The sequence below is a fragment of the Haliotis asinina genome, chromosome 6 (genome assembly GCF_037392515.1).
Source record: "Haliotis asinina isolate JCU_RB_2024 chromosome 6, JCU_Hal_asi_v2, whole genome shotgun sequence".
NCBI classification, from domain to species: Eukaryota; Metazoa; Mollusca; class Gastropoda; order Lepetellida; family Haliotidae; genus Haliotis; species Haliotis asinina.
Genome location: NC_090285.1, coordinates 50,523,740 through 50,550,894, shown reverse-complemented (window position 1 = coordinate 50,550,894; position 27,155 = coordinate 50,523,740). Strand labels below are relative to the sequence as shown.

Here is a 27,155-nt window from a genome sequence, read left to right as displayed (position 1 = left end):
CATACGCCGGTGATTTTACCTAGAAGCAGGCGATGTCTCAGCCACGAAGCAGGCAAAACACTGGTGTTGCACAGAGGTTGAGGGGGCGACCTCGAGACGAGAGGCGATGATGGTGACACGGTAGCTGGCGCAGGCAAACCCGTTCGAGTCTTGATTTGCCCGTGAGCAAGTGTAGACTCTGCTGACTTTTGCCTAGAGATGGGTGATAGTGTCGGAAGCAGATCGACAGGCTGGTGTTGCATAGCAGGCGAGGGGACGATCCCGAGAGGAGAGTCGATGATGGTGAAACGGTAGCTGGCGCAGGCAAACCCGTTCGAGTCTTGATTTGCCCGTGAGCAAGTGTAGACTCTGCTGACTTTTGCCTAGAGATGGGTGATAGTGTCGGAAGCAGATCGACATGCTGGTGTTGCATAGCAGGCGAGGGGACGATCCCGAGAGGAGAGTCGATGATGGTGAAACGGTAGCTGGCGCAGGCAAACCCGTTCGAGTCTTGATTTGCCCGTGAGCAAGTGTAGACTCTGCTGACTTTTGCCTAGAGATGGGTGATAGTGTCGGAAGCAGATCGACATACTGGTGTTGCATAGCAGGCGAGGGAATGATCCCGAGAGGATAGGCGATGATGGTAAAACGGTAGCTGGCGCAGGCACACCCGTTCGAGTCTTGACAGGAGACTCTAGGTCGATTTGGTGGTACTTGTTCATGATTTGCCGTGTCAAATCTTTGCGATTCCCTAAGGTGTGGCATATGGGAAATGAGCGGTTTATTGCTGTAGTGTCTACAGCTACGTGAGACATCTACTTGATGGGTAGATGCGACGGCATGACATGCCAGACGGACATTGACGTTTTGTTATGCATGTTGATGTAAAGCGTAGTGTGTGTTGTTCACGTGTAGCAGCTCAACTGCCAACAGTACTTGAAGAACCACGACCTCCTTCCTACGTCGACTCAAGTGTGCCTTCACAGCAATCAGACTTTGGAATGAAAGTTGTATCCTTCCAGGTTTCATGATTTGTATGATACATTTGTGTTAACATATTTGAGGTATCTGTCCATTATGTACGGCAATTGTATGGGTATTCAATAATTCGTGAGCTATGGTTATCATGGTGCATGCTAAATTAAAAGAACAACCTAACGCTGTTCCCTTCTAATCCAAACCATTAACCTCCAATCAAAGTAACATAAAATTAAAACGGAAAGTCCACGTCCTTCTCTCTACACCAAATCACTAACCCATTCCGAATTAACCTAAATGATATAACCTTAAAGCTAAAATCATCAATACCGACAATGTTAAAACTAATCCGCTAACCCAAACCTAAATGACATAAATTTAAAGCTAAAACCATGAATACCGCGGTGCGTATAACTGAATAATAAACACTGACAATGACAGAACGTAAAACTGGAGATAAATGCCAAACTAAAAGGACAAAAGTAACACCGCCTAAACCACTTAACCCCAACCCAAAAACATTAAATTAACGTGAAAAAATTACCAAGAGTGAGAGAAGGTGACTACGAAACTCAAACATTACCAACTCAAAACAAAAACACCTAACACCACTAATAAAAAACTAAAAGCGCGAAACAAACAAAGTAGGTGGAAAAGGGTAGATGATGTAACCCTTGACCCAAGTGAAATGGTATACTTGCATCAAGGTCTACAAAATCAGTCGTTCGGCCGAGGCATTGATAATATGTTACCGGGTGAAGTTGCCATATTTTCAATGCCTAAAAACTGGCCCGGAAAAATTGTCTTTAATTCCAGCTGGTGTGATGCTTAATGCCGGGTTTCCATGTTTGCCGATAGTTTGATGTTGCATGGAAATGTAGCCTTGGCATTGTCTTTAGTTCCAGCTGGTGTGATCCGTACTCCCGATAGTTTGATGTTGCATGGAAGTTGTTTGATGTTGTATGGAAATGTAGCCTTGGTATTGTCTTTAATTCCAGCTGGTGTGATGCTTAGTACCGGGTTTCCATGTTTGCCGATAGTTTGATGTTGCATGGAAATGTAGCCTTGGCATTGTCTTTAGTTCCAGCTGGTGTGATCCGTACTCCCGATAGTTTGATGTTGCATGGAAGTTGTTTGATGTTGTATGGAAATGTAGCCTTGGCATTGTCTTTAGTTCCAGCTGGTGTGATCCGTACTCCCGATAGTTTGATGTTGCATGGAAGTTGTTTGATGTTGTATGGAAATGTAGCCTTGGCATTGTCTTTAATTCCAGCTGGTGTGATGCTTAGTGCCGGGTTTCCATGTTTGCCGATAGTTTGATGTTGCATGGAAATGTAGCCTTGGTATTGTCTTTAGTTCCAGCTGGTGTGATCCGTACTCCCGATAGTTTGATGTTGCATGGAAGTTGTTTGATGTTGTATGGAAATGTAGCCTTGGCATTGTCTTTAATTCCAGCTGGAGAGAAAGCGAAGACACTGCCTTTGTGATTCTTAGCGTTACTACAGGTCACCCTCACACAAGACAAACACAATCACATCACATCACTACATTGTCTGGAATTGTGCCGTGACTGGTGTCATGTTTGCAGAAGCACTTGTCGGGGTGGGACACACAAGCTTGGCTCTGATGCTTTGATGGTAATGCCTAATCCGTGAGTTTCTGAGTGAGAAGCCAACCAAAGTGGCGGCAATTACGACTGAAAACACCAATCATTGACTCGTTGTTTTATCCCATAACTGAACGAGATGAGTGAGTCGTGTCAGGCTTAAGCTAACAACAGGTCTTAATCCATGAACGATTGATCCCGTGAGTTCAATGCAGAGCTCAGTACAAACACGTATCAATGACCCAGGCTATATATACTTAGCAGTCAGATACGAGCATCACGGCACTTGTGCTGATACTATTTGACACAACTCATTGTCAGAAATCGTTTTTGAAGACTAACTTCATTCAAGTCATGGCCTGCGCACTTTTTGAAGCTCCTGTTTCAAAGCCACTGCACTTTGCCATCCTGGGGCATAGTTTCGTGCGGCGACTTGTTCAAGTCTGTCCCCCTCCACATGGCATCCTCACTACCGTGCGTGGGATCGGAGGGGCGACCGTCGCTCGGATGAAAGCTGAGGTGGATGCCCTTGATGCAGCTTTTCAGGGCATTGTGTTCTTTCAAGTGGGAGAGAACGACGTGTCGGCCTCTACTGATCCTCGGGACCTGGTCGAAGACCTGCTGGATCTTCTGGACTACCTTCGGTGGAAACGGCCAGGCTCCAGGGCGGTGATAGGGAGTCTGTTTCCGAGGGTAAAACCAAGGAACATGACGGTCTCTGCCTACAAGCGGAAGGTGGAGGAGGCGAACCGGCGCTTGAAGAAGATGTTGCGACGCCGTCTGGATGCCACCCTTTGGGAACACAGCCAGCACATGAGGATGGGACCTGCGCTGCTAGCCAAGGACGGCGTACACCTGACACCAAAAGCTAATGGGCAGTTCTGGCTTTCAATTCGTAAGTGTATGCGTAGGTATGTTTAATCACTCACTCACTCACTCACTCACTCACTCACTCACTCACTCACTCACTCACTCACTCACTCACTCACTCACTCACTCACTCACTCACTCACTCACTCACTCACTCACTCACTCACTCACTCACTCACTCACTCACTCGCGTGATATCAAATAAGCTGTTTTGCATCCCGCCGCACGCACAGGCTTTGGCTTTGGGTGGCTTTAAGGGTGGGAAAACATAACGGCAGCCACACGTGTCGCACATGACGCGAAAGTCAAGACACAGGGCTTCCGACCCATGTCGAAGACAAAACCCTGGGGTCGATGTACGAAACATGACAAGTACCTACAGCGTGAAAAAATTGCCATAAATCGGGCTTAAAAGCGCCCCGGCGTCGAACCCGGTAAAGATTTGTCACTTCTGATGTTACCACCAGATAGCCCTGGGGACCAGCTTCACGTCGATGTGAAACCTGTCAATAGGATGTGAATATTCAACGTTCGAGTGACGTTTAAAAGATGCTCTCCGAGTAAGGCTTTTGTCTTGGTAAAATTACAGGTCTATAACAGATGGGAAAATGGGCGTGGACGCCCAACCAGGCACCCCATGTCGACCCCGTGATAACCCCAGGTGCTTCATGCACGTGGCCGAATTTTCATGTATGATATGTGTGCAGTACGTCTCTTTCTCCCGGGATGGGACAATTAGTGAACGCAGGATGCATAGATCAAACCCTGGTGATATCAAATCTGAGCTGTTTTGGCCCCCGTCACGCGCACGGGGCTTAGCTTTGGGTGGCTTTAAGGGTGGGAAAACATGACTGCACCCGCATGTGTCGCACATGACGTGAAAGCCAAGACACAGGGCTTCCGATCCAGAGTCAAATCAAAACCCTGGGGTCGATGTACGAAACATGACAAGTACCCGCAGCGTGAAAAGCTGCCAAAAATCGAGTTACATCGGACTTTAAAGCGTCCCGACGTCGAACCTGTCGACGGCAGGTCATTTCTGATGACACCGCCAGATAGCCCTGGAAACCAGCTTTACGTCGATGTGCAACATAGGAATGGGCCGTGCATGGTCAGCGCCCAGGCGGCCGTTAAGTGACGGCACCCTACGTCTCTTGCTCCCTGATATAGGCCACAGGGTTGTTTTACATGGATATTTGGCTTCATCATACATCATTGTTAATGAGTAAACATCAATCAACTTACTGAACAAACTTTACTCATGTATATATGAACATTTCCTGCTGCATTGTACCAACACGTGCCGATAACAGTGTCTACACCAAAACGTCGCTTATATTATAGTAAAGAAGATGCACATCCATAGAACATTCCACAAATGTCACTCGAAGTTCACTATGGTTGGACAAGCATTTAACTACGTAGTAGTTTCATCTTTGATTGGACGAATGTTTGACCGCATTCATTTGCCTAGGTTCGACCACCGACTGAAACGGTTCTGTTTCTACATTTAGATGCAAAGATGCTTTAGCGTGACGCGTGTCTCCTCTATCCTTAGGTAGGAGCGATCTGGGTTCATATAGGTGAAGATCGTCATTTAATAATTGTTCTCATCTTTATTAATTCAAAGAGACTACAGTTGTATTTTTGATAACCATGAAATACAATAAGGTGATATAAGCATATATGGTTAAATGCCCATGCTTCTTTTCTAACTCCCCCACCTATAACCAGGGAGCGAGAACTGATACTGATTATAGAATTGTCTACATATGGCTCATTTATGGTGTCACATACTTCTAATCTCTCTGAATGTGATGTATAGGAGAAAACACGCCTCCGAGGATTTGGTAGACATTGCAAAACCGGAAGGGAGGGGGTGTGGTGGGTGGAATTTCCCGACCCCGATGATTTTACATTGTCTACCAAAACCGAGGAGAAGTGTTTTCTCTAACATATATACCGTCAATGATGGGTAATTACGATGTAGGTGATCATTTAATGTAGCTACATAACAATGACTGAAGCGCGCGCAAAATCAATAACAGTAACTATAAGTAGATAATTTAACCCCACCACCGGTGCGGTAGAGCGTCTGCCTTCAATCCCGCTACGGTAATCATTCGTAATGTGGGTTTAATTTTGAACGATATTTTCAACTGATTTCAAACACTCATGTATCATTTGAATGTTGATGTTCATATAAAGTTAGGTAAAACCTGGGAAGCGGTCTTACTAACGAAAAGTGAAACCTGTCCTTCCAAAACAAAAACCTCAAATGCGGTTATTCTGGGAATACAACGGATGACCTAATATATAGCGAGAAGCACACCTTAGGTGTAAATGTATATGTAATGCAGCGAGCTGCAAAAGAAACGGACGTTCCAATTTGTTGGAATATTGCTAAGAGCGACATAAATCGCAACTCACTCACTTAATGTGGGTTGTTGCAGTGATTGTATTTTAGGATGATGGTTTGGATGTGGTTGAATGTACGGTTTAGGCAGCACAATGCCTTATTTGTCTTTGGCCTCTCCCTGTCATCTGGCACTTCCGACACATTGGTCTCACAATATCATATTCTAACTGGCTGGTGTTATTGAGTTGGTTAAGCCACTTCCAGTTCAGTCTTGGAATAAATCTGTAGTTGTCATAGTCACTTCACAAACTGAATGTTTCCGGTATTTCACGACATGACAATTGTATACGCGCAAGTAATATGCCCAGGGAAAGCCGACACCTATCTTAGGTACTCACAAAACTTCAAGTCAAACAACGCCATTTGTGGACCAGAACATTACTGGAAATATTTACAAACTATCGAGAAACTAGGAATGGCGATTGAGCTCCAGTTTGCAGTCAGCGTTACGGTTAAGAATTTGCCGTGACAAACGATGTAAGAAACCCCCTGTGAACCAGCAAAACAGATCAAAGACCAGTTTAAAACATTCAAATATTGTATTATTTAGCAAATAGAGAGCAAGGTATACAAAGTCACAAGTCAAGTTCACAATCCCGATTTCAAATACAATACAAGTGAGACAAAATGTAAGGCAGTGGGTCACAAAATATAATATAGCAAACTCACCAATGTGCGAGAGAAAAACAGTTATGCAGAATGTAACACAACGAGCGGTCTGACAGCGGCTAATGGTGATTCAAGCTTTGACGGATTTGTTGGCGATGTGAACTCCAGTGAATATCCGTGTCTCAACACGGCAACCAGGCTTTTTATATATATTCAGTCATTTCCCGAAAGTTCGGGCACATACGACCATCGCAAACACTGTAGAATGCTCTCGCAGTCTCCCGGAAGTAACATATAGAAGGTCAAGGGCATATAATTTCCGGAAAACCCGCTGCCAGAATTTTAAAAACGCTGACCATCGAAATGTGGTCCATCATGATTATTATTCAAAACACTCAACGTTGTGACCCAATAATATTTATTACTTAGTTAAAAACAAAATATAAAAATATACAGAAAATACACACTCGTAATATCAGTCATGCCCAGACAGGATTGAATTGTGGGTAATATCGCTTTCTCGCGCAGTGATACCGCTTCCTCGTCTCGCGATATCGCTTACTTGTCTCGTGATATCGTGATATCGCGATAGGCCGTCTTGTATACAAGAGGCCGTTTTACGCACAAGAGAGTATGTGGTTTGGCGCACGTACAAGGGACGTAATGCCGTCTCCCTACAAGTGGTCGCTTTGTGCACAACAGATGGTATAGGCTACGCGTACACTAAAAGACAGGCCACCTTGTGCACAAGAGATCGTTTCCCATACAAGTGGCCGTCTCGCGTACAAGATTCAGTAACCCATGCTTGACATAAAAGGCGACTATGCTTGTCGTAAGAGGCGACTAACGTGATCGGGTGGTCAGGCTCACTGACTTGGTTGACGCATGTCATCAGTTCCCAGTTGAGCAGATCGATGCTCATGTTTTGGCCACTGAATTGTCTGGTCCAGCCTCGATTATTTACAGACTGCCGCCCTATAGCTGGAATATTGCTGAGTGCGGCGTAAAACCCAACTCACCCACTCGCGTACAAAAGGCCGTTTCGCGTACAAGAGACGATAGGTGGATAGCCGTCTCACGGACAAGAGACAGTAGGCCGTCTCGCTTACAATAGACAACAGGCAGTCTCGCGGACAAGAGACAATAGACAGTCTCGCGTATAAGAGACAGTAGGCAGTCTCGCTTTCAAGAGGGCATCTCGCGTACACGTTATGTCTTTTATGGCTTGGACTATGGATGGAAAATCAAGACTAACCCAGACTGTCCTTAGACTGGATTGGAGGCAGTACTGAAATTCTTCCTAAACAGTAACCCTAAACATAAAACCACTCGGCGGGTTCCCGTGGGTGTGGTCATGATAAGAATAGTTGGGAAGATAGATCTTGAATGTGTAAGATACATTTTCATAAATATTTTCCCTTGATAATGAACTTGAGATGAATAATAATTTTGTTGTTGCTGTTGTTGTAGTTGTTGTTGTTATTTTTATTGGCGCTGTGTCACGCATTTTTGACAATATTTTCTCCTATACAGTGGTGCTCGAACCTCAGATATCCTGAAAACTCGCATCCGAACAAAAATTCCTTACATTCACAACGTTGCAAAGTTCGTAAAATTACTTATTAATTATAATTATTTAAATTCACACTGCATTGATATTTTACTGAGCATTTTAGTACTGTTTCAGTAACAGCAGATGTGCGAGTGTATGGTGACGAAGTCTAATATACCAAATTATAAAAGGCTGACACGGACGCGCGTGACCTGATGGGTTATCGTGAAATCTCGCTGAAATTCCCAGTAAAATGTGTGCCGATATACGTAATTCACGATTCTCAACGTGGCTAGAATCTAACAACTTACTCGCGGAAGAACAAAACGGTTTTCGCGGCAAACGTAGTACGACTGACCACGTTTACACGTTTTCTCTATTATGAAAAGCAGAAAGTCTTCAACTCTTTCTACTTACGTTTTCTACATCGATGCGTTGAAGGACTTTGACTGCGTAAACCGAGACTGCCTTTGGTATATATTGCAGTTTGTGAGTAAATGGTTTTCGGCAGTAAAATCCCTGTACGAAAACAACCGATCTCGTGTATAGGTTAACAGTAAGATGTCTGATGGATTAACAATACGTAGCGGCGTCAAACAGGGTTGCGTCTTATCTCGTTCAACCCATCCTGTCTTGCGGAGCCGCTATCTAGGGTACGATCGAGTTCAGTTGTATAAATGCAAGTGCACTTATATTGTGCATTCCTATTAACTCTATGCCTGTTCGTGTCTAATGGTACTTCATATCACTAGAGTACTCGTACATTGTCTTGTTGTTTCTGTTTTTGGGTATTATTTTAAAGAATAAATCTCCTTGATAAAACTAGAAAGGAAGAGGAACATATTTGGTAAAGACATATTCGTCATTCGTCACTCATGCTCATCCATACACATTCACATCAACCAGAAGATTGTGAGAACATATAGCTTTCATTTTTCTCAACAGCTTTCACGATTTCAGGTTTGTACAAACCTGTTAGACGAAATAGTTCAACCCCTGAAATGAATACTGCACAGACCCTCATTTCCATACCCACTATTACGTCACGGAGACGCGCCGCTCTGATTGGTTGAAATTTCGTTTGCGGCTGAGAATTTTGCACTGTTGACAAAAAGGTCGATTTAAGGTAATTAAAGATCGAAATGAGCATTTTTAATGACGGGGTTTCATTTATAACGATGTCAGCAAGTGATTTTGCGTTTGTACCCTAATAGAGTATATGTGACCTTTAACATCATGTTAGATACTGCATAAGAAAATATTCAGCCATTTTGTTTAGGGTCATGTTAAAAGTAGTACATATGCATACATACATGTAGGCACGCACGCTCGCATACACACGCGGTAATCACAAATGACAATTGTTTTATTGAATGTGGAAATAAAATTCATTTAAAAAATCCAAGTGACAAAGTAGAAACTCAAAAATATTTCACAAACTGTGTAGTGGTTTACTCAGTTCACTGCAAAAATATATGAATGATCAAAAACTAGTTACAAAAAAAATTACCAGAGGTGTGAAATATATGCTCAATGTGAAAGACTACAGTCGATTATTTATACAGATACAATAATATTGTTTTGAAATTCAAGGCGATTTATGATTACATTTCCTAAACTGAAGGAAGCGCACGTACAATGACCACAGCAAGCCTGCAAGAAAGTCAGAAATACACCTGTGACAGCGGTTATGTCAATGAACATACTGATGTTTTTGATAAGAATCAAGCGACTGATGGTTAGAGATTCAAATAGAAGAATGCGCGTTTGTTGACATAACAGCTCTCAGTGGTCCAGCTGAGTGTATTTTTGACCCTTTTGCGGGCTTGTAGTGGTGATTGCACGTGCGCTTCTAACAATTTTAGGATATGTAATTCGACTGAAAATGGGTAAAAATATCAACGCCCATTATGAACGCCATTGTTGTAAGCTAGCTTGTTCATTATAAACTACCACCCAAAAGAAACGCCACCAAATATTTTTTTCTGGTCTGAAACAAAACAAAAACAGATTATGGTACCTTTAAATGTGTTACTGTAAAATGCAATCATTTTAGCAGCTGTACTTAATGACTAACAAGAAGGAAAACGACGCAGCTTGTGAACTAATGACACATGAATGACATTGGGGTGCATTATCCAGTTTTCGATCACAAATGTAGAATCGACTGGGAGATGTTGCAACTTTCTTGGCACCATATATTGTTCAATATCTAGTGTGGCATACCCTAGCAGTGATGTAGGCCCGAATCCGGCTTCGAGCCGAGTAGGTGAGTCACCTTACATCTTGATGAGGAGTCCGACAGCAGCTGCCATGTGTGTCTCGTCAATGGCTGATTTTGGCGTCTTCGAATACGACGTCCCAATTGGTCCCAAAGGTACTCATTTATGGACAGACCTTGAAGAGCTGGAACCTGATTTCGTCACTAAAGAGCACTCGACCGCTGCTTCCAGCGTGACACATTCCTGGTCCATCTCTATCTGGCACCTCTCAACGACTTCGTTCAAGGAATTAACATCAATATCCGTCTCTTCGCAGATGACACATCGCTTTATGCTATAACAGATGATCCTAATGAAACTGCCCCGTGTCGAAAGATTGGTACCTGATGATAGTGGAAGGTGCTCACAATATCAACCACTGTCAGGTGAATACAGTATAGATGTATCAGTTAAATCTACATGGTGATTCTTCAACATGTTCTTGTAATCTGTTTTCAGGTCAAATCGGACTTGGAAGGTCAAACAAGTAAAACATTTACAACATACAGGGCCATAAGTTACCGAACACAAGTGGTAGCAGGAACCAACTACTTTATTAAGGTAACCATGGTAACTACTAACTGTCACTATGTTGCTCATCATGCCAACCACTGGTTTGATGGGACGAGGCTAAATGATTCACAAGCTCCAATGATATAGCTGTAACACTGCTGACTGCTCATTGCATCAACCACTGGTTTGATGGGACGAGGCTAGATGATTTACAAGCTCCAATGATATAGCTGTAACACTGCTGACTGCTCATTGCATCAACCACTGGTTTGTTGGGACCAGACCAGATGATTTACATGCTCCCATGATATAGCTGGAACACTGCTGACTGTTCATTGTATCAACCACTGGTTTGTTGGGACCAGGCTAGATGATTCACAGGCTCCCATGATATATTTGCAACACTACTGAATGTGGTGGTAAAGATCATTCATATCGACTGAGAATACAAAAGGACTTGCAAACTCCAGCAAAGAGAATACGGATTACGCTGTTAAAACCCACTGTTTATGAACTGGCATATTGCTTATTGTATGGCGGTATGACAAATCATTCACTGACTACATGTCTCTCTTAAGGTTGGCGAGGACTTGTAAACTCGAGAATACAGACTTACCTGGAAGAAAACATATTTTGGTGGAAAACAATATTCGCTCACTTGCTAGCTGAGAGTAAAGTAAACATGGGCTGTACCAAAGTATTTGGTCCTTGAACATGGTCGTCTTTGTAACCCAATTATGTGGATCAAAATCCACTGATGTTTTGATTGTTTCGTGTTTATGCAGCTGGGATATTGGTGAGCAAACGTTCATAACAGTGTGAAACAATAAACAAGCCAAACAATAGTGATAAATAAATAATCTCTGCATCACTCAGTTCATTAATTACAAAATTGATTCAGAACCAAGCATTTGTATTTTCTATTCCCGTATGTTACGTGAATTGTGGTAGGTTTGTCGTGAATATATTCGGTTGATTGTATTAAGTATTTACTGCTGAACATTCTTAGCGAGCTGGGACGATTCCTTACATGGGAACAATGTGTGAAGACTATTTCTGGTGTCCCCGCCGTGATAGAGTTTGAATAAAAACGCCGAAAAAAATCTGAATGTGCTGACAGTGGTTAAAAAGGGAAATAACTTTGGTTCTAATGTGACAAGTACACAATTTTATTTTAAATACCAGACTTGACAGGTTTTGTTGGGACAGCTCCATCAGTATGTTTATGTCCCTTGTACAAATGTCATAACCATTTTTCATCATACTTTCCAGGTGGATGTTGGTAAGGAATACTATCACCTGAGGATATTCGTCCCCCTTCCCTATACAGACAAACCACCCGTTTTGGGGGCGTACAGGAACGGGCAAACAGAAGACTCGCCACTGACATATTTTGAATAGCTAGAAAGATCTTACTACTTGACGTGAAATATGTGTATTTCTTTTGAAAATTATTTGTCAGTCTCAGAATAATATCAACACTCAGCCTTAGGTATTTACGATATGTTTATAAAACCGCGTGGAATTTACATCAGTATCTGAATCTAACTCATACTTTGTTTCTATTTTGTTATCTCCCTTGACTATGTTTGGAGATGAACTGTATGCCAACCATGTCTGCATTTTTGAAGTTGAAACAGATAAGTGAATGCTACAGAAAACTGTTATGATGACAAGTAGCTCCTTAACACCATAGCACAAGATTTGTCCCTCAAATCAGAAACACTTCCTCCTCATAAGGATGTACAAATATTTGCTATTCGGATCCAAAACATTTCATCTGTACACATTTCTGTCCCTATTTTTTTTGCTTCCTTTGGGACGCCATATGATGTCGAAACAAAATATATTATAGAATTAGTGTCCGAATGCTCATTTTGTATCCTGACATTTTCTATTTTACTTGTTTTTCATACTAGTTCACCAGATTATGTGAAGTACATGTATATATCTTAACGCACACATCATCTTACTCCGTATAGATGTGCCGAAGAGCTGCTTATGTGATCCTGTATATCCCTATCTCCCACTCACCCCGATGCGAAATATTGATACTTTATTCGTCCGTGGTAGTAAGCTATGATAGGTCCCTCTAATCCCAGATCAGCTTGATCATTCTGTGTTTATTAAATACATTTTTATGAAGCAAAGAGACTCAGTATGCCCAAAAAGATTATTTAAAGCCTAATTTCAAGTTTTTGAAATTTCAAACATTAAGTTAAAAATTAATGAAAAATCATGAAATATGTTTTATTTATTTTCACCCATCCGCTCTTTTGGAAATAATAAAAGTATGAAAACAGTATGAATGTCCTCTTACGGAGAGACATTTAATGGGATATATAGCCTATCTTTCTTACGTAACATCTCAGACCTGCAACACCTCGTGTACCCGTTCACATTAAGCTGAATACGGTTATACGGGTATAAAAGGGGGGAAATCAATTTGGTTGGGAAACAGTTTCTTGTTATATTAATATGAAATACTTATAATACAACGCATTCAGAGTCTGACATTCTTGTTTGCGCATGAAAGATGTGGATAAAAGCACCCAGAGTTTACAGTGCACTTGAACTTCATTACTAGTATTTTGAGGTCAAAGCTTCTATGCAGTTTCTAATTTGTAAAAGATGACATAGGGGGATCCTGGAAATACTTATGCTAAGTTGGCTGGTTCCCCTGACAACCATGTCATGGGTTTCATTTTAGTGCCACTAAAATGTTCAAACGTTGGCATTTGGATTCTTATTAGGTCTGCATGAAACTCAGAAAGATTCATTTACACAAGCATGTATCACCACTGTTACTCACCTTTCTTCCATGTCTGTTGGTTCTGGAAATACAGACGTTCGTGGAAACTATGAAAATGATTCATTTTGTGCAGGAGCTTAGTTGAACTCCAGGTCATGGTTATGGACTTGGCCTGTCTGCTGATAAACCGTCATAATAAACTGCTTTGTGCAAAATGTATTCATGGTGTTTTTTGTTTGTTTTTATGGTTGTTTGTGTTTATGTTGTTATTTCGAAGGTCAAAGTAAACACTGTTAGGGAATTGTGACATCACACGGAGTGCTTTAGTGATACCTACTGTGGGTTTACACGACTTCGGACAAGACACACCTCCATCTTTCTCAGATTCCTTGACTAAAAAACAACAAACTCAGACATTAAACAATGAACGAATTATTTGCATACGTTGTTTGAGAGGGGTTCTAAAAAACATAATATACATAGATGAACGGCTTCCTTATTGCATGTACGTTACTTCATCCAAATATTGTTGCCTTTTCTTCATTTATTGACGACAAAACTGTGCTCAGATTCACCATTAAACAAATATATAGAAGTGATCAAGTCTATGATTTCACAAGTAGGTCAAGTAACACAGACAGCTGTTCGGGCAAAAAAGCTAGACCAGTTTTAAAAATGTCCTGTCAAATTACTGATGGCATGAAATAGCGGGACAGCCACTTTAAACCTGTACCGAACCTATGAATACCCAACCATTCAGCCATTGACAGAGATGGAACATACAACCACAAACTCCACCATTGTTGTCTCTTATCCTCCTTTCCATGAGTACATTTTGAGAAAATGAAAACTGAAATTGTTGGTCACACCAACATACTTCATACACACTAGGGATGTACGTTACAGTACAGTATGAATATGGCTTTATGATGCCTTCAGCAAGCGTTATTTCCCTTCAATATTCACCCGTGACAAATGCTAGTGAGTGGGTGAATGGGCCCAGAAAAAGTGAGTGAGTTTAATTTTACGGCGCTTTTAGCCACATTCCAGCAACATCACAAAGGGGAACACCAGACATGGGCTTCGCGCATGTGCGGAATCAACCCGGGTCTTCACCGTTTGTGGTGCTGGAGAGGAAGGGCACACTATCACGTGACCATCTCTTGATTTACACCAGCTTTCTTGTAACATATATACTTTCTCAGTAACCAACAGGTTCTAGAAGAGATGGTGGGGTAGACTAGTAGTTAAAGCTTTCACTCGTCACGCCGAAAACCCGGGTGCAATTTCCCACATGGGTACAATTTGTGAAGCCCATTTCTGGTGTTCACGCCGTGATAATGCGGGAATATTGCCAAAAACGACGTAAAACCACACTCACTCATAGATTCTAAAAAAATGAAGTTCAATCAGGGAATCACGCCCTCAGTTCTTTGTTCTGATTTGCTTGTTGATTGTGGAGTCCGGGGCAAAACTAAACTCACTCATTCACTCATGTTTTTCTCGATAAATAGTTTATGGTTTGTGAAATTTTGATAAAGTTGTGAAGTAACAGATTATATTTCAGTGATTTCATTATTTCCTACCACTTTCCCGTGGTGTATTGTGATAGCCATGTCAGTCCTGATACAGTGTGTGTATCTTTTCTCATATTACCAGTTGATACAAAGCTCTAACACAGTAAGTGAGTATAGTTATACCCCGCTTGTAGCAATATCCAGCAATATCACGGCAGGTGACACCAGACTTCACACATTGTACCCATGTGGGGATGCTGACCCGGGTCTTCGGCGTGACGTCAGACTGAAAACTGGAAGAGAGATACTCTCCTGACACGAGACGTTCTCAAAACGTTTTGACCTCCCCTCGCAGCCTTGAGTTCATCATCACGCCCTGGAACCACTGCCCTGCAGAGTGCAGTGATGGAGTGTTTGTTTTGGTGGAGAATGTATGATCGGTGTTAAAAATCTAGTCACCATTTGTGAACAGTATGGCTGAAATATTAGCATTTCACGAACGCACTGGGTGTGGTGGTTATATAAATAGAAAGTTTCAAGTTGCAAGGTTAAACATGAAAGGAGCAATCGTCGATTATCGGCAGAACATATCTTTTCACGTAGATATATACTAAGTATATTTCCTAACGGTTTGATTTTACAGCATTTCAATGAGCCGATATTGTTAATGATACACTTTTCCACACACATGTGACTTCTTTGCCCTATTGAATGCACAATATTCATTTACCTACCTAAATATGATCGTGAAGTGATCGAGGTCCAATGACTGAACACCCACTGTGCATGCTTGCAGTGATTGTATTTTTTCTTGCAGTGATCGGTATCGTACATGTCTTTTCAAACATGCGCATGGACCATGTAGAAGTGAAGAATACTGAAATACATTGTTTGGATCTTATCTTTACTGGCATAGAATCAGAAATTAATTATAATGCCCCAGCTATTGTGTGAGAAAGGATTGAGACGGCAAAGCACAAGTTAATGAAAAAAAATACACGTGATTCACGGCTTTCCCTTTCTCTGCACCCCTCCCTTGTAGCAAACAGTGAACTGTGTGAGTATTTAATGATAGATTGTTAAACACCTTTTTTTTTATTTTTAGGACAAAAAATCCTCACAGAGTTGGTATAATGGTTTGATTATGATCAGCGTTTCACTGAGTATGCCATGTTTAACAGTTTCCGTGTTATATTGCAATTCATCGTCCTCTTTTGAGCCAAATTGAGCCAAATGGACTATAGTAGTCATTAATAAAGAATCATAGTTTAACACAAGACTAGAGCGTTTCTTAGAAATGATAGAACTAAGAGAGTCATCATAATGTTTATTATCACACTTCACGCCTAGATGTCGCTTTGTGATTGGCTGAGCGCTTTTTTGTTATTTTCAACGTACCCCGCTTACAAGTGAGTAACATTTCGTATGTACCCCGCCGCTGGGAATGCCGAGCTCATTTGGAACTTCGTTGTAGTAATTCTTTATCTCGAATATCGTTATGAATCACGCATAATATACAGAAATTACCTATATAAGGGAGACATATCTAAATTTGGTTTTCTTGGTAAATTCTAGCAATGGCTACAAAAGGTATTGTACCCTTGCTTCAAACAATTCAAAGTTAACATAGGGAACATAAAGAAACATCGAGGATACACTTGTGTTGTGTATATACTAAAAAGTGGTTACATAGGTTTATTATCCTGGGTGGGAGATGGGAAGGGGAAACAATCAATGCCTTGTCTGTCTGTCCTCTGCCGACCACCATGGACGAACAAATTGAATCTGCTTTCATCTGTGAAGAGCACACGAGACCACGTGCACAGGCCATGATGTCTACTCCATCTCAAAAGCGCTTGCCTGTGACGTGGTGTTAGTGGTGGACGAAATGCATGTCGCCTACAGCAGAGTCTGGCTGCCTTTAAACGTCGACGACCAGTGCTCCTGGGTATCCTTACATTATTAACATTAAAGTGTTCTGTTGAAAGGTCTGCTGCGTTAAGGAATCGGTGTCATAACGCAACGTTAATCATGTGGCTGTCTTCTAAGACTGCTGACTAGTTTGAATTCTTGAAATCTCTGCCAGTCTACCGACAGCATCCTGACTCACATAAAAGCGGATAGCATCTTACCGCTGAGTTTGACCAGGCCTATGGTCTGACCGTAGTCTCTCTCACAGTCCCTGAACCACATTCTTTTCCTTACATCCTAGCCTCCCTGCAATGCTGAAGTCCTAAATGTATCCACTCTAGATCTCACCTGGTTCAGAATCCCTGGTCTCATCGGGGCTCCTTTTCAATTTATACAAACCTAGATAAAACATTAGTCTAGATCTGACACCTTTCAGCAAGTGTCAACAAATGGATTTCCATGTCGACTGTTTGAATAAAATGTGTGTCATTTGAAACAGAATGTATCGCACATTAAAGAACTAAATATGTTTTTCCATACTGTTAAGGTTTGTAAAACACCCAGTTGTATTTGTTTGAAACAACAAGAGTCATCAGAAGATGACATATCCCCCCGGCCCTCACATATTTGAAACGATAAGTCATCTGACATTTACTTATTGTGTTTTAGACTGTCTGAATTATTTCCATGGAAATCATGAAAACTATAAATGCCATATATCTGTAAAAAGTTAAAGGCACCACTTCAAGATCTGTCGCATATATCTGCCAAGATCTGATGAAAGATACCAAACGGTTTTCGAGTTGTGCTGTGGAAATGAAGCCAATCCCTCCATGTTGAGATAAGTCCGAATTGTTTCCATGGAAACCGGAAAAAAATAAAAATGCCAAAACTTTGTAAATAGCACAAGGCACTACTTTGTAGTCTGTCTCAAATATCTGCCAGGTTTTGATGAAAGATATTAAATAGATTTCGAGTTGTGCTCCGGAAAACCAGGTCCTTTCCTTCATTTTGAGACGCAGTCCGCACTATTTCCATGGAAACACAGAAAATGATAAATCACAAAAAGCTGCAAATAGCAAAAGGCACCACTTTGGGGTCTGTCACACATATCTAGAAAGTTTTGCTGAAAGATATTCAGATTTTTTTTTAGTTATGCTCCGGAAACGAAGCCCATCCCTCTTTTTTCAGACAAAGTCCGAACTGTTTCCATGAAACCCCAGAAAGTGATAAATCGCAAAAACAGGTAAATAGCAAAAGGCACCACTTTGGGGTCTGTTACACATATCTAGAAAGTTTTACTGACAGATATTTGGAAGTTTTTTAGTTGTGCTCCGGAAACGAAACACACCTCTCACTTTTGAGACCGAAACGTTTCCATGGAAACTAAAATAATCATAAATTACAAAAACCCGTAAACAGCCAAACTAAGACCAAAACGTTCCATGGAAAAAACAACAACAACAACAACAACAAAAATGCCAAAAATCTGAAAAAGGCACAACCATAGCTTGAGATTACTGTATCTATCAATTTTGGTCTAAAAATATTGAATGGTTTTAGAGTTATGCTCCGAAAACAACATGATTACGGACGGACGGACAGACGAGGCGTCGACTATATTTCACACACACACACACACACACACACACACTAAATGGCGGGGGGGGGGGGGGGGGGGGGGAGAGAGAGATAAAAACGAAGATTTTACAACTTTTAAAAATTGTCGTTCCTAATAGCTTGGCCCTTCATTAATGACGCTAGCAGACTTAGGGGTGAATTTAGCCTTTAGCCACTATTACTGTGGCGGTTGGGTTAAAGCGTTCCCTCTTCATGCCGAACAATCGGGTTCAATTTCACATATGGGTACAAGGTGTGAAGCCCTTTTTGTGGTGTCCCCCGATAGGAAATAGCTGGAATATCGCAAAACTAAATCCACAACACCGGTAATGGCGTGTAATTCCATTAATATATTTGGAACTACAAATATCCCTGAATACGTCTTATGAAAATTATTCAGAGAATATGGGAATATAAAATAGTACAAAAACTACGAATTGTTCTCGTTCCACGTCTCACATGATACACGGATTGATTGTATGTACTCCACATTGTGGAAACCCTTCGTGTCTACATATTTGTCTGTGTGGTGACCACTGATCAGTTGGTCAACAACAAATCTCTGTGAGTAGTTGTGAGCATGTTAATGGAAAGTCTGAGTATGACACATATTTCCACCAAATGACATCACTAAACAATTTTCACACTTTGGCGATGCATCCTTTCTTGCTTAGGGAATTAGCTGTGGCTTAAGGTACTATGGCAAGAGATTTTGTGTTTTTTTCGGATGTGTAATGTCTGTTTAGTACCCTCAAGTTGGCTTGAAATATACATTGCCATACGTGTACGCTTGGTAAATATGAATTGTTGCCTTTGTTTTTATTAAGTGTTATGGTCATTGTCGCTATTTTCAAATCTCCGTGTTTCTGCACACAGTGATTGACAACTGTATCATAGAAGGGCAATATCCACACCTAACCTCATCATTCATGTTGCTCGGTCTGAAACTGACTGAAAATATACATTGTTACATCGAAAAACCTACGTATTTAATATTTCCGACAAATTTTAAGAAAAAGTGTACAGAAATTTCCGATCACTGCATATTCCAAATTTCCGACCACTGAATTATGTGTTCACTGTACTCCCGCGATCACTCCACTGAATATCAGGTTTACTTTTTGTACAATAACTTCTTCAGTTTTCATCTGAATGAATTCCTCTTTTCACAGAGGCGATACTACTGGGGACACCTGGTGAAACTCTCTTTGTCATTCAAGGAAAAATGGAAATATATTTGCAATAAAATCAGTATTTGTCTACGTGAAAAGATATCATCTGCCAATAATCGACGATTGCTTTCTTCATGTTTAACCTAACAACTTGAAACTTTCTATATATCACCATCAGAACCTGTGCATTTATGAAATGTTAATACTTAAACGATATTGTTCCGATTCGTGTTTCGCAAATGGTGACTAGATTTTTAACACCGATCTTACATTCGCCACCAAAACAAGCACGCGATCACTGCAAATGCAGGCGGACAGTCACCCCATCACTGCACCTCAGTGGTTCCAGGGGATGATCATTGGGGATGATGTGGGTGAGTAAGTGAGTGAGTTTATTTTTACGCCACCCTTAGCAATATTCCAGCACAGCGGGGGACACTAGAAAACGGCTTCAAACATTGTGCCCATGTGGGTAATCGGCGTGACGAGAGACCTCCTTAACGATAAAGATGTGAACACATTGTATATACAATTGTTTAAACGCTGTGTTTGGTATCTGTCAATTAAATTCAACCAAGCAGCCTGACTGATTACTATCACTGGAATCCCGATGAGACTAAATCAGAATCAGGAAAATATGGGCCCTTCAGCATGCACAGACATACGTGAATATTGATTTTAAAAATCAATGATTACAGGAGACTGAATGCAATATTTCAAACAATTATTACCTTTGCCTAAAATGAAACTGAAACATGATCAGTCATGAATAGGCAGAAGCTGGTCGCTATACATTTCATCATTTGGTGATTTAAATAACAATACCTAGCACTACAGTAATAAGTAATTACGCTGTCTGGCTATCATGTGTGGCAGTAATATAAACTAGTGCTCAAAAGAAACTATATACCGCAAAATATAATTACAAATTCACACAAAAAAATAAAGTAATATTGAGCCATGTCATACACGTACAGACAGATACTTTCCGGGAACAAACGACCAAACATGTTAACGAATCGCAAAAACGTCAAAACAAATCCTACTTTTTTCTGGTGTGACAGGAAATGCATGAGCATACTGTCGGTATAAATGGTGTGAAAGGAAATGCATGAGCATACTGTCGGTATAAATGGTGTGACAGGAAATGCATGAGCATACTGTCGGTATAAATGGTGTGACAGGAAATGCATGAGCATACTGTCGGTATAAAACAGCCTACGTGAACAACACAAAATGTTGAAATGAACACAAAAAACGCCATGCTTAAGTTGTTGTTGGAATGGCCCAAACAAAGAGCTAAACGCAGCTTCATTGCCATAAGCTTCGGCGGCACCTAAATAACTGTCACGCGACTGATGTAACGATTGGACAAACAGGCAATACGTCAGACGGGCCAAGAGATAGTCACATCCGGACAATTCATGTGAGAGACATCAACGTCAGCGACAGCGATGACACTAGGTACATCGTATCAGTCAACATACAGTGTAAAAACGACTAAGACGTGGTATTCGAGCATGTCCACACCACCATATATAGAGTGCATCTGCCTCTTCTAAACCGACGTCATCGACTGACATGGACCAGGCGAGTTTGACGTTGGCAGGTGCGTGTTGACAAACGTATAGGTGAACGTTAGCGCCGAATAGCGTTTGGAGCCGTCAGCAATGAGTGGACGTATTTGTGTTTGTATTGAAGCTAATCGTGGTCACACTCACTACTGATTCAACGTATCACCACCACATTTTGCAGAAAAAGCCTTGTTGATGTAAGCAAAAGTTCAGACGATGATACCACATGTCTTTCAGTATCAGTTAAACGGTACTTTAGACTTTGTAGGACATGAAAATGTGTAAATTTCTTGTAAAATAATCCTTCATACACTATAATTAAACAAATGTTCATCTATACATATGCTTTTCATTTCTTTACAAGTTTGATCAAACACACTGAATACTTGGGGTGCGGGGGTATTGTGTTACCTGGGGCACACTTTTGTCAACATTATCGACAGGAAGATCTGGATGCAGCCTCAGTACCGTGCTATATTTTGAAAGCCAACATTCATAGATGACAACACTAGATCTCGCCTATCTCGAGAAGTCAGTTCCCAAGGAACATCATTATGGGAAAATAGAAAAAGAATAAGAAAAAAACAAGGGAAGGATTCCAGTTGGAAAAAAGACTGCAGGTACATGTATTTGAAACTGCCGTTCCGGTGCGGTAACGACCGGCGCTGTGCCTCCGGGCCGGCGATTATTCCGAACGGGGTTTAACAGTACATACAACATGTAGTGTTTTCGTCCTCTTGAAAAAGTGTCCTGAGCAATGTTAATACTCATGGACATACTTCAGTATTGTACTAAGCATGAAACCCAAATTCAATATCGTAACTTGCTCATCAACAACAACGTCCTGAACATAATCTAGAAGCCACCCATGACGTTAGACGTACCCATGTATGTGAAACGGAACTTTATTTCATCAAATTGTTCATGCAAAAAAAACCCATTATCATTGAAACATATTTCAAATCAATAATCGCTTAAAATTATTCCCATCGACAATATGTGATTATAGGTCTGTTTAGCCAGCACTGTGAATATCAACTTTGACTACCGAGACTTGTCAGAATGACTCAGTTCCGAATCTGCTGTGTGTCCTGTCTGATATACAACTAGGGAGAGTGGTCTGTCTGCATGGGGAATGGGGATGAATATCTGCATATTTGACCGTTCATGAAACACACAAGGATAAAAGTTTGAATTCATTACTGAAATACTGACAAATCAATATCTCTTTCATTTATCTATTTCAACTTCAGAAATGCAGACATGTTTTTCATGCAGATCATTTCAAAATATAGTCAAGGGAGATAACAAAATAGAAACAAACTATGAGTAAGATACAGCTACTGATATAAATTCCAAGTGATTTTATAAGCACGTCGTAAATATCTAAGGCTGGCTGTTGATATTAATATGAGACTGACAAATGTTAACTAAATACCAACAAACTATCAACATTTATATTGTAGATGAAAAATAAGAAGGAATATTTTTCAAACGAAATTAACATGTTTCACATCAAGTGGTGACACCTGTAAGATCTTTCTAGCCTGAAGTTTACAGTGTCACCTATTCAAAATATGTCAGTGGCGAGTCTTCTGTTTGCCCGTTCCTGTATGCCCCCAAAACGGGTGGTTTGTCTGTATAGGGAAGGGGGACGAATATCCTCAGGTGATAGTATTCGTTACCAACATCCACCTGAAAAGAATGACAACCACGATGATGACTATGGTGATATTTGTACAATGCACAAATCATGATGATGGAGCTTTCCTAACAAAACAATGATGATTTATGACATCCCAGTAATTCATGCAACATACGTAGAACATATACAAATGATTGGACTTGAAACATACGTAGAACATATACAAATGATTGGACTTGAAACATACGTAGAACATATACAAATGATTGGACTTGAAACCTACGTAGAACATATACAAATGATTGGACTTGAAACCTACGTAGAACATATACAAATGATTGGACTTGAAACCTACGTAGAACATATGCAAATGATTGGACTTGAAACATACGTAGAACATATACAAATGATTGGACTTGAAACATACGTAGAACATATACAAATGATTGGACTTGAAACATACGTAGAACATATACAAATGATTGGACTTGAAACCTACGTAGAACATATACAAATGATTGGACTTGAAACCTACGTAGAACATATACAAATGATTGGACTTGAAACCTACGTAGAACATATACAAATGATTGGACTTGAAACCTACGTAGAACATATACAAATGATTGGACTTGAAACCTACGTAGAACATATACAAATGATTGGACTTGAAACCTACGTAGAACATATACAAATGATTGGACTTGAAACCTACGTAGAACATATACAAATGATTGGACTTGAAACATACGTAGAACATATACAAATGATTGGACTTGAAACATACGTAGAACATATACAAATGATTGGACTTGAATAACTTCAATAACCATAACCATAATAGTAAAATATTTCTGGACTGGGACGAAGAAGTTTGAGAAATTCATGTTTGACATAAGAAATGAAAACTCAGTGAACTGAGTGAGGCAGAGGTTATTGATCCCTAATGTCTGGTTTGTTTATTGTTTCACAACACTCTGCATTTCCTCCCCAATATTTCAGCTACATGACAATGAAACAATCAAAACATCATTTTGATCCACATAATTGGCTTACAAAGACAAGCATGTGCAAGGACCAAATACTTTGATCCAGGATTCTTCACTCTCAGCTACCAAGTGAATGAATACTGCTTTCCATCACACTCAGCAATATTCCAAGTGGTGAAGGGTGGGTTTTGTAACAGTGTAATTTGTACTCTCCATGTTCAGTTTACAAGTCCTCATGAACCTAATAGTAGACGATTCTGAGTCAGTATGAATGATCTTTCCGACCACAGTCAGCAGTGTTACAGCTATATCATGGGAGAATGTGAATCATCTAGCCTGGTCCCAACAAACCAGTGGTTGATACAATGAACAGTCAGCAGTGTTATAGCTATATCAAGGGAGCATTTGAATCATCTAGCCTGGTCCCAACAAACCAGTGGTTGATACAATGAACAGTCTGCAGTGTTCCAGCTATATCATGGGAGAATGTAAATCATCTAGCCTCATCCCATCAAACCAGTATTTGATACAATGAACAGACAGCAGTGTTCCAGCTATATCATGGGAGCATGTGAATCATTTAGCCTCGTCCCATCAAACCAGTGCTTGACATGATGAGCAACATAGTGACAGTAGTTACCATGGTTACCTTAATAAAGTAGTTGATTCCTGCTACCACTTGTGTTCGGTAACTTATGGCCCTGTATGTTGTAAATGTTTTACTTGTTTGACTTTCCAAGTCCGATTTGACCTGAAAACAGATTACATGAACATGTTGAAGAATCACCATGTAGATTTAACTAATAAAGGTATACCGTATTCACCTGGCAGTGGTTGATATTGTGAACACCTTCCATTGTCAACAGGCTACAATAATTGAGATATTCATTGCAAACACATACACAAGAAATCCAAGATATCACGAGTCGTGAACAGATTGTTACAAGGCAGCATGGGTGTGTTGTCACAGACAGAATACTGTTCAACCTCTACTTCAGGATATACACTTTCTTCTGTTAAAGGTAACTCCCTTTTTCTTTAAACAAAATCACATTTTCAAGGAAATACTTTCAATTTGGGGGTTTAAAATCCTACTTAGTGCCTACTCTACTAGAACTGCACACGTCGCTGGTGTAAAACAACATAATTTCTTCATTTAAAACATATCAAAGCCAGCTCTACACACTCCCCATCATTTTTTGTCTGTGGAATGAATTATTATCCAGTACACCCTTGATCAAGGCTAACGCTCCACCTACCAATCCCATTACCTTTTGCTCATGGACTTATCATTCAGTACACCCTTGATCAAGACTAAGGCTACTCCAACCCCCATTACTTTCTGTCCATGGACTAATCATTCATTTTTCCTTGAGCAAGGATAAAACAAATCCTGTCAAGACGGTTGAATGTGCACTTCGATATTAATTGCCCAACCTGTTGCAGTCACAGTGACAGCAGGTTCACCCTATGCCCAACATGCAGTGTGTCATATCCCCGTGAAACATGTAGTGTGTGAGTGAGTTTAGTTTTAGACTGTACTCAGCAATATTCCAGCTATGTGGCGGAGGTCTGTAAATTATCGAGTCTGGACCAGGCAGTTGTATGATCAAAATCATGAACATCGATCTATGCAGTTGTGATAAGGTGACATGTGCCAACCAAGTCAGGTGCCTGACCTTACCACAAGCATGGGTTACTAAAGACCATTCTAACCAGGGTCTTAGTGGGCACCGGGGCACAATAAATGTGTAAAATTGGGAGTTACTGTATACAACAGGCTCAGTAGTAGTAGTAGTAGTAGTAGTAGTAGTAGCAGCAGCAGTAGCAGCAGCAGCAGTAGTAGTAGCAGCAGCAGCAGTAGCAGCAGCACTAGTAGTAGCAGTAGTATTGTGAGTTGAAGTATTGTATCAACAGCACTTTGTGACCGCGCAGTAGCAGTAGTAGCAGTAGCAGCAGTAGCAGTAGTAGTAGCAGCAGCCGTAGTAGTAGCAGTAGTAGTGGCAGTAGTAGCAGCAGCAGCAGTAGTAGTAGCAGCAGTAGCAGTAGCAGCAGCACTAGTAGTAGCAGTAGTATTGTGAGTTGAAGTATTGTATCAACAGCACTTTGTGACCGCGCAGTAGCAGTAGTAGTAGTAGCAGCAGTAGCAGTAGTAGTAGCAGCAGCCGTAGTAGTAGCAGTAGTAGTGGCAGTAGTAGCAGCAGCAGCAGTAGTAGCAGCAGCAGCAGCAGTAGTAGCAGTAGCAGCAGCAGTAGTAGTAGCAGTAGTAGTAGTAGTAGCAGCAGCAGCAGCAGCAGTAGCAGCAGCAGCAGTAGCAGCAGCAGCAGTAGTAGTAGTGGCAGCAGCAGTAGTAGTGTGAGTTGAAGAAGTATTGTATCAACAGCACTTTGTGACCGCGCTGTTTCTATAGTATATTGCCGACTGTTGACGAGCTCTTTGCAGAGCTGCCAGCTGTCACGCTCACTGCGAAAAATACTTTCCACTCACCTGATCACATAGATGTTGTTCTGTTGCTGTGGCTGTTTTTAATGTGGATAAACCACCAGCAAGCGACCTTTTCGTACCATCCGAGGTAGAGATATTCACAAGAACTAACAACACGCAACCAAGAATAAACATCACCGTCTTATGAGCCCAAAGCCATTAACGTGGAGCGCCTGTTTTGTTTGCTTCACGTGACTCACGTCATCCGGTGAAGGAAATGACGTCATGCCATCCATACGTCCGACAAATGGAACCAGAACGTGTCGAATAAGATAAATCGTATGCGACATGTAATATGACATTTCAGAAAAGTGAGTGATCTGCCAGTGTCAGACCTTGTGTGAAGGCTCATGTATGCCGAGTTGGTCAAATATCCTGTAAGCATCCTGACTAAATCCATCCCTACTGAAGACACCTGTCATTATGGAATATTTAAAACGTTTATGTCATTTCAACAAATTTTTGTGAAAAAATCTCTGCTCTCTTGAGCTCTCGGGTAGACTGTGACTGTGACTTTCTGTGACCCGTAGATGCATCCAGGGTATAATGGAGACTTATCGAACGTATACCCTACATATATCAAGGATGAACCCAGGTTTCGAAATGGTCGTTATTTAACCTAATTTGGGGTTTTTAAATGACCATTATTTATGATTAATACAACTTTGTCTTACTAGCTCCGATTGGAGTTGGGTCTACATTTG

General features: G+C 40.9%; 1 long non-coding RNA gene across 1 annotated transcript; it reads right to left on the bottom strand.

Moving 5' to 3' along the window:
* Positions 1-22,222: 22,222 nt before the first annotated feature.
* Positions 22,223-26,670, bottom strand: LOC137286743 (uncharacterized). Its single transcript, XR_010957001.1, has 3 exons — positions 26,455-26,670; positions 24,617-24,718; positions 22,223-23,028 (listed from the first exon to the last, which is right to left on the bottom strand). It is a non-coding gene; the product is annotated as an uncharacterized lncRNA (long non-coding RNA).
* Between the last annotated feature and the right edge of the window lie 485 nt (positions 26,671-27,155).